The sequence below is a fragment of the Conger conger genome, chromosome 7 (genome assembly GCF_963514075.1).
Source record: "Conger conger chromosome 7, fConCon1.1, whole genome shotgun sequence".
In the NCBI taxonomy this organism is placed as follows: Eukaryota; Metazoa; Chordata; class Actinopteri; order Anguilliformes; family Congridae; genus Conger; species Conger conger.
Window position 1 is genome coordinate 21,973,332 of NC_083766.1, and position 14,271 is coordinate 21,987,602.

The 14,271-nt window shown below is 41.1% G+C and overlaps 1 protein-coding gene across 1 annotated transcript in view; it reads right to left on the reverse strand.

Moving 5' to 3' along the window:
* The window catches only part of LOC133132698 (bifunctional heparan sulfate N-deacetylase/N-sulfotransferase 1-like), an 88,761-nt gene extending 83,307 nt beyond the window's left edge, over positions 1 to 5,454 (reverse strand). The window contains exon 1 of the mRNA XM_061248339.1: positions 5,166 to 5,454. The gene's annotated coding sequence lies outside the window, so the exon portion shown is untranslated. The remainder of the gene's footprint in view (positions 1 to 5,165) is intronic.
* Between the last annotated feature and the right edge of the window lie 8,817 nt (positions 5,455 to 14,271).

Sequence of the window (14,271 nt, forward strand, 5' to 3'; positions counted from 1 at the left end):
AATAATTCAAGCTCATTGGTGGAAAGTGGTTCTAATAGCCACAGCCAATGGTGTTTTTGAACGTCAGCACGTTCATAGAGAAGTGGGAGGGATAAACAGTGTTATGGTTTGAAGGTGTTTGTTTCTGCTATTCCTCTGTTGACCCTTAAAGTCCAAAATCACCTATTGTACCTTTAAAATGGCTGTCGGGGAGTCCTCCCCTCGGTACACTAACCCACTTCCAGTACGTTGCAGAATGGCTCAAACTTTGTGTTGGAAGTTCTCTTGCTTTCCCTGCACTTTTGTAATCTATAATGTTTTCCTTTTTGTTTGCAGGCTAATATGCATACATTTGCAAGTAACTATGGCAACCATGCCAGGCTAAAACCCTTAAACAAATGTTCAAACTGTTTTTGTAGTTTGGTGTACACATACCTTGCTAATCATCTCAACATTTTTAATAACCCTGGGTCTAAGACAACTAACAGGATTTCAGAGGAGTGACTTCATATACTGTAGGCCATTGTAGGGAAGCATAGGTATCTAGCGGGAAAAAAGCTTATCAAACAAATAACTTTAATCGCTTAGAAAATTCAATCAGAGCCTGTAGAATGTGTATTGTGTAATGAAAAACAATTAAATTGCTCTTTTCTAATCCTTCTGAGGTTCTTACAGAACTATGATACATTTGACTTCCAATGTAATCAAAAATGTAGACTATACTGTGCCTAGACATACGTTTTGTTTTCTTGCCTGATTATGAGGTGGCTATTACAAATGCCTCACATTTTTAAATTTTCTGCCAAATTCCCCAGCATTTCCCATTTCACGGGGCCTAAGTACGATGGCATACTGTCTTCTGTTCCAACCAGTTACCTTGGCTTTACTGGTCCCGTTAGTTAATTAGCCCTTTGGGTTTACTTACACCTGTGCATTTCTCAGAAATAGCAGAGTAGAGGGTGCATACATTATTCAACTGTAATTATCACTTGGCCTGTATTTTTAAAAGGTCAATGCTAGAAAGCTAGGCACTGCCATGAAATAAATTAAGATGTTAGCACTTCTGTCAGCTCATGCCTTAAGACACAAAATAACACAAAAACCTGCAACAAAACACATCTCGCCAGGCACCGGAGCGTGATGTACAATTGGTGGTAGTGTCTGTCACCCAGGGTTAGGGTTCAGCTGCCTGCGAACAACGTCTCACTCTAGCGACCCCTATGGGTTGATCGGGTGCCAGCAGTCTCAGAAACCATCATGAATTATTGGTGGAATCAAAAACCAGCACACACCCTGACCCCCTAGAACTGTAGCTGTGCACCCCTGAGTGGCAGATTGTGTTACATTTTATTTATCAAAAGTGACATACAAAACAGTACACATTAAAGTCATAGAACAAACAAACGACCATGTCTGATAAGGTACAATTCATATATGATTGGTTGAAAGGTCATGAACATGAGTCCAGTACACAATGTAGAAAGGCCAAATCTGTTACCATACCAAGACAGATCATTGAACAACCCAACAGACTGTTACTTGGACAGGGATCTCGAACTGTGGAGGGCCACAATGCCTGCTAGTTTTAGGATGTTTGAGCACTTTAGTGCCTAATTTAAGTCACTGATTGGCTAGAGTCCACACACTTTGTTTTCAAGGCCTAAATTGGCTGCTGATTGGAAAGAAACCACAATACCCTGCAGACTTTATGGCTCTCCAGGATTAGAGTTTAAGTTGCCGGTGCATTTTCAGGGAGAAAAACAAAAAACAACGACAACAAAAAACAAAACAACCCTACCAGGTGTCAGTGAACACAGCAGGGAAAAAAAATCATACATAGCTGCTTGCTAGCAAGTGACCCAACATTGGCATAGTGAAAAGGTTGTTAGCACACAGCACAACAATGCATAAAACACCTACAATTACTTTGCCATCTACACCAATAATACAGCCTGACCTGCAGCCTCGCAGGTGGTCTTTACTATCCTATACACTCTATTGAGTCGCACTCTCAGTTAAATGCACCTCGTCAATATGGTTTGGTAACTAGGCAGCAAGCAAAAACATGTTTTTTTGCTGAGAAAAAGCTATATCTGCTTTATTTTGTCAGCTAGCCAAATCAAATTTAAAACAAGACATAACTAATTATTGCCTTCCAGCTGAATACATGAATGTATTACCAAGCCAGCAATAAATCAACAAACTCAAATATGTTCATACGGTATTATCCTGCAAGTTTGAAAGCATTGAAACACACATAGGTCAGAATTAGGTCTGCTTCACTGCAAGGGCTGGGATGACCCAGGGCTTATGCCATGTCTAGGAAAACTATCCATCTGACTCACGTAGCTTAGATCAGGCGTTGTACCACGGCACTGAAAAATAACCGTGAAAAAATTAACGAGAACAAATCGAACAGATGCATAGAATTGTTTCACAGCTAAAATATGCAACAAATATCAATGCGGGTAACATCATACACAATGGATCTGTAAATCGTGCAAGTAGTCCGGTTATAGCCAACCTGGTGACAAAAATATGTTAACTAACTGTAGGCTACATTGCATTGAATTACACTTTACATTGTCAAATGTGAGGCGTTTCATACTTAACGCAACCGAGCATTTTACCTTAGGCAGAAAGATAATAACAATAAGATAACTTACAACACACAAGGGAGTAAGGAGAGAATGATCAAACTTTTACCGTCTGTAATTCTCACTGTAAAGTAACAGACAGTATCAAGCGTATAGGAATACATTTAGAAACGGAACGCCCCAAGATGATAAAATATAAACTGATATTCTCAGTAAACTACATATAGTGTGAAGTGCATAATAATTTATGATGTTGTTTTAGGGGACTGGCTGAAAGAAGGAGACATGCCAGCTGATTTTGACAGCTGTGCTGTACAACTCAACGAAATATTGAGGTCTTTTATGCTTCAGTTCAAAATGGGAAGGGCCCCGTTCAGTTGCATGGCACTCTTGTCTGGAATACAGCGTTAAATTTCCATAAATTGCGTACAATTATTTCAGGAGCTAACATTAGTTTATAGCCTAATGTTGCATTTACTTTTGGTGATGGTGAGCTAGTGAACTTTTCTTTAGCAATGATGCAGTCAGCTTTTTTCAAACTACACATCTATAATAGAGGTCTGAAATTCTAGTCCTGGACAGCCAAAGTGTCTGTTGATCTATCTATTTGGGTTATTTATGTATTTATCTATGTAATTATTTCATTATTTTCACTTTATAACCAGCAGCCAACCAAATCAAATCAGCCAAAGTGTGGGATTTGAGTCATCATTTGTAATATCACTGATCAAATAAAAGAGAAAACCAGCACACTCTCTGTGACGGTGCTAACAAACCCAGTTCCTGGAGATCTGCCATCCGGTAGGTTTTCATTTCAACTCTAATTTGGCACACCTGACTACTAATTAGCAGTGCAACAAGATCTCTATCTATTGAGTGGGGTGTGCTTTATTGGGATTGGAGTGAAAACCTGCAGAATATCGTCAGGAACAGGATTAGTTACCATTGCTCTATGGCAGAAATCCTAGGGGCGTGGCAATGATGATCACACCAGACCATCTTGAGAAGGGGGATAAGGTTTAGTGCTCTAGGCTGCAGGAATGCATACTTTCCTCTCAAAGGATTGTTTGATGAATGCAGGTCCATTGTGGTGAGAATTCTCAACCAAAATGGCTGCTATACTGTACAGCACCCCGATGGAAGGGTATACATGTAGCAATTTGTCATTTCTATTAAAATGGGGTTTCATTTCAATGTGCAATATGTTTACCATTTATCAGCAGCACGCACAAATTGCCAGTCAGTTGAATGATTTAATATTGGGCATCAGAGCGATTTCTTTTTTCTTTTCTTTTTTTAAAGAAAAAAAAAAAGAATGTTAGGTTTATTAAACATTGTTCAAGAACACTGACCTGTCTTGGCCAGAATCGGTTATCGGTACCTGCATAAGAGGCGGATGCGTGCTCAGAACCACTTAGGCTGGCCCGGAGTCAAGCGAGCCACAACCTCTAACCTCTAGCCGCATAACTGATCTATATACATATCCATGACTAGATTTACATGCCTAGCTAAATACAGACATTTAGCCAATTCATTATCCTCACTTCAAACATATGTGCATGTAGATTTTGACTACCTAATGAAATGTGTACACTTCTCAGAGTCATGACAGTAATATTTCGGGCAAATCACCAAGATTTGATGATACGTTAAGTAATTTAACTTAACGTTAGTGAATATGCGGTTTGATAAAATAAAAATCGCTCACTCTTCATTTTCAGTCAGCAAGCTAACGTTAGCAGCTTTGCTATGGAATACAGTCATGCATACGTCGCTGAAGCTTTCTAAATAAAATTTGTAGTTATGTGGCCAGTTTAATAATGTAGTTGGTCAAATTAAGGGCGCACTCGTTGAATGCGTCTACTGATCTGATTTGCCCGATTTGTTTGTACAAACAAATGTTGTAAGTTCACAGTTGCATGGCTATAGCAGACTATGCATGATAGCTACAAACAAGTTATTGCTAAATTGTGAACTTTTCCAGCACCAGTGAGGGTTATTAACAAGACCCACGCAGACAAACACGACATATTTGCAAGCATTATGAATAATATAAAAGCTACTCAGCTGGGTCTAGTTTTCCACAAATGAATTACATTTACTAGCGAACAGGCTAATGTTTACTAGCTAGCTCAATTCACTGATGATAACCCCCATCGCATGTGCTCTGCATTTCCCTAGTTAGTAAGGCGCTAAACAAAGCATGTTATGGTTGGCTATGCGGCTAAAAAGCTATATTGCATGCTATGGCAGTTAAAATGACTATTACTGCTATAACTGCTCACGGTGTGGGATATTGTGCTGTAAAACCTACACCTTTCCAAGACGGCTGTTTTTCCTGGAGTAATGTCTTAGCTAGAGATCCTTGTGTGGGATTGTCTGACTGAGACTAAGAGAAACCCCGCTATCTTTTTTTGCTGGAGGCAGCCAGCCAGCGATGTCGGGCCGAACCTAGTATTCTCTGAGAACGTAGAAAAATGATACCGGATTTTTGTACCGACGATGCGTACTGTCTCTTACCACGAATATAGGCTGCCAGCAAACAATCTACACGCACGCCAGTTCAGATAACCAAAGCGATTTACTTACCCAATATGCAGGTTTTTCAGAAAATCACGACCACAGAGCTCTCATCCAAAGCAAGGCTTTCTAAACGCACTGTCCAATGTTGCTGGACTGCCTCTCAAAACGAGGCGTCCCGGTTCTGTGATGCGTGGACTGGTTTTGTTGGAGAAAGGGTGAGAGAGGTTTGGCTCTCTCCTGCTTATCGCTGCAGCGCTTTACTTTTGCGGGGATGATGGTCTGTAGAGGGCGCGCAAGTCCCAAAATGTAACCATTCATTTTTGTGTGGCCGACGATCGAGGCCGCTTGCTTGGCACCGCCCTCTCCTCTCACTCTCTGTGCAATGGAATGCGATTCTCCCACATGAATGGATGGACGGACGGACGGACTATTTTAAAAAGGCACCACAGCAAAGTTAGCAGAATGTTCTGAATTGTACCTTTGGAAATGTGCTGTTTGCAGCCTACTAATACTGGCATTCCAACTGCTACCATTTTTAGTTTGTTATTCCTCCCTTTTTTGAGTTTGTTATTTCGGAAATCCTTGTAGTTTAAGGCATGGTTATTTAGGCAAACAATGCAGTGGGTTCACTTCAGTGTTAGGCCATAATGTTATGTTATGTCCTTTTTATGTATCTAAATATGTACACTTGAATTTGTTTTCATTAAGGCACACAATGTCTTGGTTATGTCTCTGATCAGTTTAATCTGGTTGCTCAGCCGGATGATGGTCTGATTTACTGGCATTGACACGTACAGTATTTGGTCCTCATGTTGAGAGAAAACAACAGCCTCCAAATGCTAATGAACTTTAGACCTTTTACTAGCTTCCTTGGGCATGAACTAATGATGCAAAGACACACCGCTGGTCAAGAAGCAGCTGTGCAGCCAATTGTCCAATTACTTTTGGCCCCCTTACATTTTACCCATCGCTAGGGGGTCTAGGTGTGAAAGTGTCTGTAATTCAGATCACCCAATATGGATGTACTGTAGATAGTCAAATTAAAGCTGTCAGTTTAGCTTTTTTGCATTTCAAATCCAATGTATATACATATTTGTTATTTAGCTGATGCTTTTATCCAAAGTGACTTACAGTTGATTAGACAACGTGGGGTTAAGGGCCTTGCTCAAGGGCCCAACTGCTGTGCGGATCTTATCCAATTGGGACCAATCTTCCTGGTCCCAATCATTTTCCTTAGCCAGTACCAACGAATTTGTGTTTCTGTCCAAATACTTTTGTATTTAACTGTATACATGCACACACATGAATTACTTTTTATTTCTGAATAATTTACTGTCTGACGGAATACATTTCTCATGGAAGAAGGGGTGTGGATGACCCTTCTCATTTAATGCCATGTACTCATGACTTTTTAAAAGCCCAAAAGCAATCGACCGTATAAGTTCATCGGTCTGGATGTAATGTGAAACACAAGACCCAACAGCCCCTGTCTTACAGAATCCAGGCTTAGCAGAGCCAGTCTCATCCACTTTGTTAGCTGCGCTAGCTAGAGATGAGCAGTCCTCAATGCGTTCTGGCACTAGGGGGCCGAGGAGCTTTGATGAGTCTTTAGGAGCACCCAGAGTAGGGGCGTTGCTAGACCACGTTTAGTGGGTCATGTGCCCCACTAATATATTTTTGTGCCCCAGTAAAATCATCATGAAAAAATAATGACCACAATTACTGTCAAGCAATCAGTTATACAACTAAGGAGAGGAAAAAAATGTGTTAGCTGTCAACCGCGGGTGCTTGTCAGTACAAGGCTGCGAGCGAATGTTCGGTGGATGACTGCCAATTACAGGGATGACAGTGATGACAGTGTGTCCCAGTAGAGCTTTAAGTCTAGCAATGCCCCAGACCAAGAGAGATGGGTTTTTACTGATCCTTAGTAAATATCTATCTTTGTAAATTGATAATTTGGAAAGTAAAATATAGGATTCCCTGGTCTTTTGAGTACAAAATAGATCATACATTTGTTGCGTAGCCTACTGTGTAGAGTGAAAAACAGAAGCAGAGTGCTTACATTATTCCTTCTTATAGCTTCCCAAATTACTAGTCTTTTATCCATAAATATGAAAAAGAAACATCCAATTCTAGAGCTCGAGGTGAGTGAAAGTTTGACACCTGTCTGGAAAAGTGCCACCAGAATCATCAACAAAGAAATCTTACATAAAAACAAAAAATGGTTATATTTTTGCACATTTTATACAGCTACAGAGGGTAAAGCTTACCCCATACATTTGTATGCAAAGCTTGTACAGGAAACATAGCATACATAGCATAATCCCATGAAATTAGAAAATTAGAAAAATCATACAGTAACAAGATTTTAAAAACTAGTTTTTAAGAGATGTCAAACACTGAATTTGGTCAAATAGACCCCCAAACCTAATATGAAGGTTAAATAATCAATTTCCACACTGTAATAAGGGAACATTTTGCATTATTTTTCACATGGCACTAATGAGCCTGGCCGTGAGGCCAGGCAAGGCAGTCAATCACTTGAGTCCATTCAATGGGACAATGCTGGTGGGCTGTGGGGAGGGCAGTACTGGACTTTCCCCCCAAAACCCTGGGTCCACTGAAATACCCCCATAATGACCACTGCAATCTGTGCAGCTGTCAATCACCCTGATCTGAGTTATTGTATCGCCTCATTACATACATTACAGTTACTTAGCTGACATTTACAGTTGATTAGACTAAGCAGGGGGCAATCCCCCCTGACCCTTATATTGTCATTGAGCATTCCAGGTGGAACCAATCAAAAGGCTGGACTTTCCCTCGACAAGACAACACCCAAGTGCCCTCCCCCACACAGAGCAGCAGTCTGTCTTTGTCAGTAAGCTATGTGCTCGGTTTTTAAAACGAATAAAAATAACAGGACATTAAATGCAGTGTTTTTGGTAAATGGTAAATGGTTGGCATTTATATAGCGCCTTTATCCAAAGCGCTGTACAATTGATGCTTCTCATTCACCCATTCATACACACACACACACACCAACGGCGATTGGCTGCCATGCAAGGCACCAACCAGCTCGGCAGGAGCATTTAGGGGTTAGGTGTCTTGCTCAGGGATACTTTGACACAGCCTGGACGGAGGATCAAACCGACAACCCTCCAACTGCCAGACGACTGCTCTTACTGCCTGAGCCATGTCGCCCCTATTTTTATTTAGTTTCGTTTGTCTCGTTTCATTTTGTGAGGTTAGTTTTAATCTTGGCCTGATGCATTAATACATAAAACCTTTACAATATAATTTGTTTTATAAAGGAATGGCTTCCTGAATTGAAATGAATCTGTCCATACAAAATATCAATTATCTCTGACCTTCATATTAAACAACTGCAGTAGAAAAACTCAATAAAGGGGTAGCACTATGACATTATATTTTAACAGACATCCCATTTTCAAATAATCTAATTCCTTCTATAGGTTAGTCTAAGCTGCTTTCCAAGCAAAATGCCGATACATAGTAAAAAATGACATACAAAACAATTCCTGTAAATGTTTTATTATGCTAACATATATAATATTACAGACACAAATAGGGAAAATTACAAAATACAATAACCACTTACTTGCTCATAGCGAATGCATAATAAACCTAGATATAACCCTGTTATATTTTGCAGATTCGGAAATGAAGCTTTCTTGGAGAGGGTAAAGTGGATGAGTCACAGATATAGGCAGGTCATTTAAAAAAAATGCTTTTGTATGTGTATGCATGTGTATACAAGTCTGTGTGTGTGGATGTCTGCATGTGTGCATGTCCATGTGTATGGAAGTATGTGTGTGTGTGTGTGTGTGTGTGTGTGCATGTGTGTGTGTGTGGAGGGAGATTTTAAATTTTAATGGGAAATGCATAATCGTTATTGATCCTCAGTATGATGACTTAAACTGCATTATCTGGGCGTCTCTGGAGTAACTGGGAGAGCCAGGCTGACAAACTGCCCAGCACAGCAAATGGATTCTCCTGATTGATCATCGGCACCTTTAAAAGCTGTTTGAGAGCAGGGCCAATGTGGTCTCTAAACCAAACCACAGCATAGGGAATAACAAATAACTCCGTGGGTGAACACTCGTGCAATTGAGGACATGAAGTTGTGAATTAGCCGGATAATCTCTCTTTTGATGTTGTTGTTGTTCTCTCTCTTTCTGTGTTCCTCTTCAAATAAATGTGCCTGACCACTCTCATGTGAGTCTACATGTTGCTGGTTTGATTAAGACAATGAACTGAAGACAGACCGGGAGGACAAGTGTCCTATTAGAAAAATACTCAGATACTCAGAGTTTTCCCGGGATGCCAGAGCCTAGTGATTACATACATTCATGGGGAAGTTAAAGGTGCTCCATTAATCTAAAAAAATCACCTCCATTAAAATTCTCCAATCTGGCAACCTTGCATTGTGCCAAGGCCTTGTTGCCTCCTGTGGTCACATAATGTCACTATGAGGGAGTGTTGGGATAACTTAATCTTCAATGTAAAAAGAAACCTTTTTTTGTAGAGACGGTGGTTCAGACACCTCTTGTGTTGCAGAGGAAGACGAGGCAGTGGTCAGGCAGCAGCTCATTTAATGAGGCAAGTCGATATGGGATGTAACACTGTGGTTCAAGCCCCAGGCAGGGGAAGCCTGGTGGTTTTGACAGGCTTCAGTTTGCCCTTGAGGCCTATTTTCAGCCAGAAGGTTCTGGAAGCATTGAACTGTATAAATGCATGTAGCTTTCATTCTGAGGTGCTGCAAAAGTGACACTTGTACTGGTGCTTTCTTAGCTTTTTTTTCCTGCTATGCCACCTGTCTCTTGCTAGCCTTGACCGTGCAGTTAGGCACAAGAAGAGGTGGAATGCCAGTGGCTATGAAGAGGGGAGGAGGAGCAAATGCCAACCAGGAGCAGTGTTGGAGCAAGTCTTGTAAAACAAAAGGATTTCAGTTGGGGTTCAGTGCCCAGGTTGTCATTGTACTCTCAAGGTGCTCAACATGAATTGTTTAAGTAGACATCCAGCTGTACAGGGAATGAAAATGGAAAGAAAAAAATGATTAAATATATACACTCAGTGAGCACTTTATTAAGTATGTATTGGTCTTTTGCTGCTGTAGCCTATCCACTTAGAGGTATAGTGTGTTTAGAGATGCTCTTCTGTATACCACTGTTGTAATGCATGGTTACTTGCATTCCTGTGACTTTCTTGTCAGCTTTGACCAGTCTGGCCCTTCTCCTGTGACCTTTCTCATTAGCAACATGTCTTTACCCGCAGAACTAATGCTCACTGGATGTTTTTTGCTTTCGCACCATTCTCTGCAAACTCTAGAGACTGTTCAGGAGACCAGCAGTTTCTCCGATATTCAAACCACCCTGGCTGGCACCAACAATCATTCCACAGTCAAAGTCACTTAGATCATATTTCTTTCCCATTCTGACATTTGGTCTGAACAACAGCTGAACCTCTTGACCATGTCTGCATGCTTTTATGTATTTACTCTCTGCCACACGATTGTCTGATTAAATATTTGCATAAACAAGCTGGTGTAAATGTCTGATGTGTCTATTGAATATGGAAAGTGCAACTTCAGCAAGCAAATTGTGGGTGTTTGATTGAGCATTAGGGGTCATTGGTGAGCAAATGGTCTCTGGGGTATTCTCTGTGGGGAATGTTATGGCCTCCAACCACAGTCAGCGGTACCACAGCTCACATTCAATACCAGACTGTGGGGCACATTCACACATTGGAAAACTGGCTTAATAATTCCTAATAAATTGAGTACTCATTGGCACTAAAAATGTGAGGACTTAAAACATGATGAAAAAAATGACTGAAAGGTGATGCTTGTATCTGTGACAAGCACACATTTCTTTCGCAGGGAACCAACAGCACCTACCTGACAGACGATATCGAGCTGAGAGGAACGCTCAGTTAACTGCTCTGTCACACCGAACAGCGTGCTAACAGTGCCAGTACAAGGAAATTGGGATCGGATAAAACCTCTTTTTAGCCTGGAAAGGATTTAGGAGATCTGTGATACACAGTGTCTGAAAAGCTAATCCTTCCACTCATTTCTGGAGTCCCTTCGCTGAGGGAACAGAAGTGGGAAGGGACAGTTTGCACACTGAATGCATCCAGACAAAATAGAGGAAAAGGGAAACTGTGGTTTCTATTCCATTAATGTTTTGGTGAAAGATAACTTTACCAATGGGGAATATGTGGTAATATGTAATATTTATTAATTTAAAATATATATATATATATTTTATCACAGTTCTAATATTGTTCAACCACCTCAATACATATCTGTAACTTGACACCACTGTAAATGAGGATTCTTCCTCAATGTTTACTGAGATGAAATAAAGGGGGAGTGAATTAAATGAATGTTTATTATGTACAGTATGAATCAAAAGAATGATAATGAGATGGATTCCGTATGAACTCTGACAGCCCAAAGCACACATCCAAGCTGCAATTACTCTCAAACAAAAACAAAGTGTGCTTATGCAAGCAGCATACCTTTATTCAGAAAGAAATATCAGCAGATGATGGTTGTATATTTATTCATAATCAGTTCCTATCATATCTTGTCAGGTTACCCCCCTCATTTCTAAAGACAAAGGGTCAGTCTGTCACTAAACCCTGGAGGGAGGGGCATTAGCGAGGCTGACAGATGGTGGAATTACTGATTAATGCTGAAAGACAGACGCTAGTGTTATATAACATGAAAGTGTTGCACCAGGATATCTCTTTGCTCAAGAGCTAGCATACCTCTGATGCATTTCTTTATTATCAATATTATCACCACTTCAGTTAAATAAATTGTGAGTAATTGTGTCCTTTTAAACATATACTCAGAGTTTCCAGGGTTGCCAGAGCCTAGTGACATTCATGGGGAAATGTTTTCCATTAATATCCAAAAATCTCCCTAGTTTATAGGTTCTCAAATTTGGCAACCTTGCATTGTGCCAAGGCCTTGTTGCCTCCTGTGGTCACATGAAGTTGAATCACATAATGTAGCTATGTGGCAGTGTTCGGATAACTTAATCTTAAATGTAAAAAAAAAAGTCCTTACCAGGCTCATCATTACCTTTTATTATCAATAGTATCACCACTTGAGTTACAGTAAATAACTGTTTTGCTCAACCAAGTTTGGAATATCAGATTGGATTAGTAGACCCACTACAAAAATATATATATTATCTGTCAGTTTGAGAGAGGGCGGAGATGCATTAACGACTGCTATGTGCAGTTCTGCCATGTGAGTCTCCTGGCCGCAGCGTGCACTGGCATGGAATTCGATATTGAGCCGTGGGGCGCATTCGCCCACTGGCAACAGACGTCTTAGTGGGATGAAGCACCTGGCAATGCCTCAGCTCTTATTTCCATAACATTTCCTGTTTCATCCGTCATTTTTTATGCAGAATTTCAATAGTGCACTTTGTTACGGTCCATTGCTAAGAGATCTGAATTTAGCAAATGTGATCAATCCATTCATTGATTCATTGAGTGCATTCTAACTGACCGTGACCTTACGAGCGTGCGAGATAAGATCGCTCCGACATTCTAGCGAGGGAGGACACAAGAGTGTTGTACCTACAAGGGAAGCTCCAGACGTCGTATATCACTGTACTCGTGCTGCCGCAAGACTGCTCGAAACAAGCGATACAGCAAGGATAAATCATCCACACTTTTGACAAGCAGCCAAGCCATTGCAGACTAAAATATTCCCAAATTCCCGAAGCGCTGGCTCATTAACATACTCGTGCCGACATGTCATGTGATGCCTACAAGTTTGGTCACACGCCTTGTGATTGACTGACTTGCCCGCCTCGCCATGTGAAGATTATATTTAGTCTGCTTTCGGGAATGTTTAGACTGCATTATTATTCCCTCTGGGGATGCTGTGAGTGCGGGTGATCTAAATCCCACATCTCCACCTCATCCATCATCCCCTCCCAGAGTTCCCAGATTCCTGTGCCATAAACCTGGAGAGACAGAAGCCAGTCCATAATGTACATACTCTGAACAGTCGGTCCATCATTTAACCCTTTGAAGAGTTGGTTTTTATTTTGATTCAACAGTGATCACAAACTCTGTTGCTTTCGACTAAATGGTTGGCATTTATATACTGCCCTTATCCAAATTGCTGTACAATTGATGCTTCTCATTCACACACACACACACACACACACTCACACACCAACGGAAATTGACTGCCGTGTAAGGCACCAACCAGCTCGTCAGGAGCATTTGGGCGTGAGGTGATTTGCTCAGGGGCACTTCGACACACTCAGGTGGGATTGAACCGGCAACCCTCCGACTGCTAGAGGACAGCTCTTACCTCGTGAGCCAATGTAGCCCCAGTTCTCCTACCAGTTGTGATTGTTACATTGCGAGAAGTATCCGGACCACATGATCAAGGTCACCTGAGAGCTTCAGTGATTCTGTCTGGACTGAGTAATGGCACATCCATGTTCAGGTGCATCATCTTCTCTTCCAGGGCACCATCTTAGGCAAACACACATGTGGAATCTCAATCTCATCTGTTTCTAACACTGTTTGGAGGATGGTTGGCCTTGGGGTTTGTATAGTAACACCATTCATGAAAAGCCTTTTTCTGTGCTCTTAAACTGGCAAATGTGGGATCAACCTGATCCAGATAAAGGGGGAAAATCCAGCAGTAATGTTTAATCTAATTTCCTCAACATACTGCAGGACACACACACACACACACACACACACACACACACACACACACACACACACACACACACACACACACACTCTGCACCCTCTTGACCCTAATCCTCAGGCTCAGTTCTCGGTCAAATTCAAATTTTGCAGTGGGATAAAAAAGTAGTCCTGTGGGGACCTCAGGTGTTGGCTGCCAGGAAGTGTAATTCTCCTCTTTTTCCTTTTCTTGCGCGTAGCACCACCCATTGGGAGAGGGTAGGAAAAGATAAAAAATGTAAAGACAGGGAATTTGAGAAAACATGCGTCGCAGATGAGGAGAGGTGGATGGACAGGTCGATAATTTTCTATGTCAGGCTTTCTGACAAAATACTTCTGCAAAGGATGCACTGATGCTTTCTTGCTCTAAGGAAGGGTTGGGAGGTCCTAACTTCTACTTCTATCTTCTGGA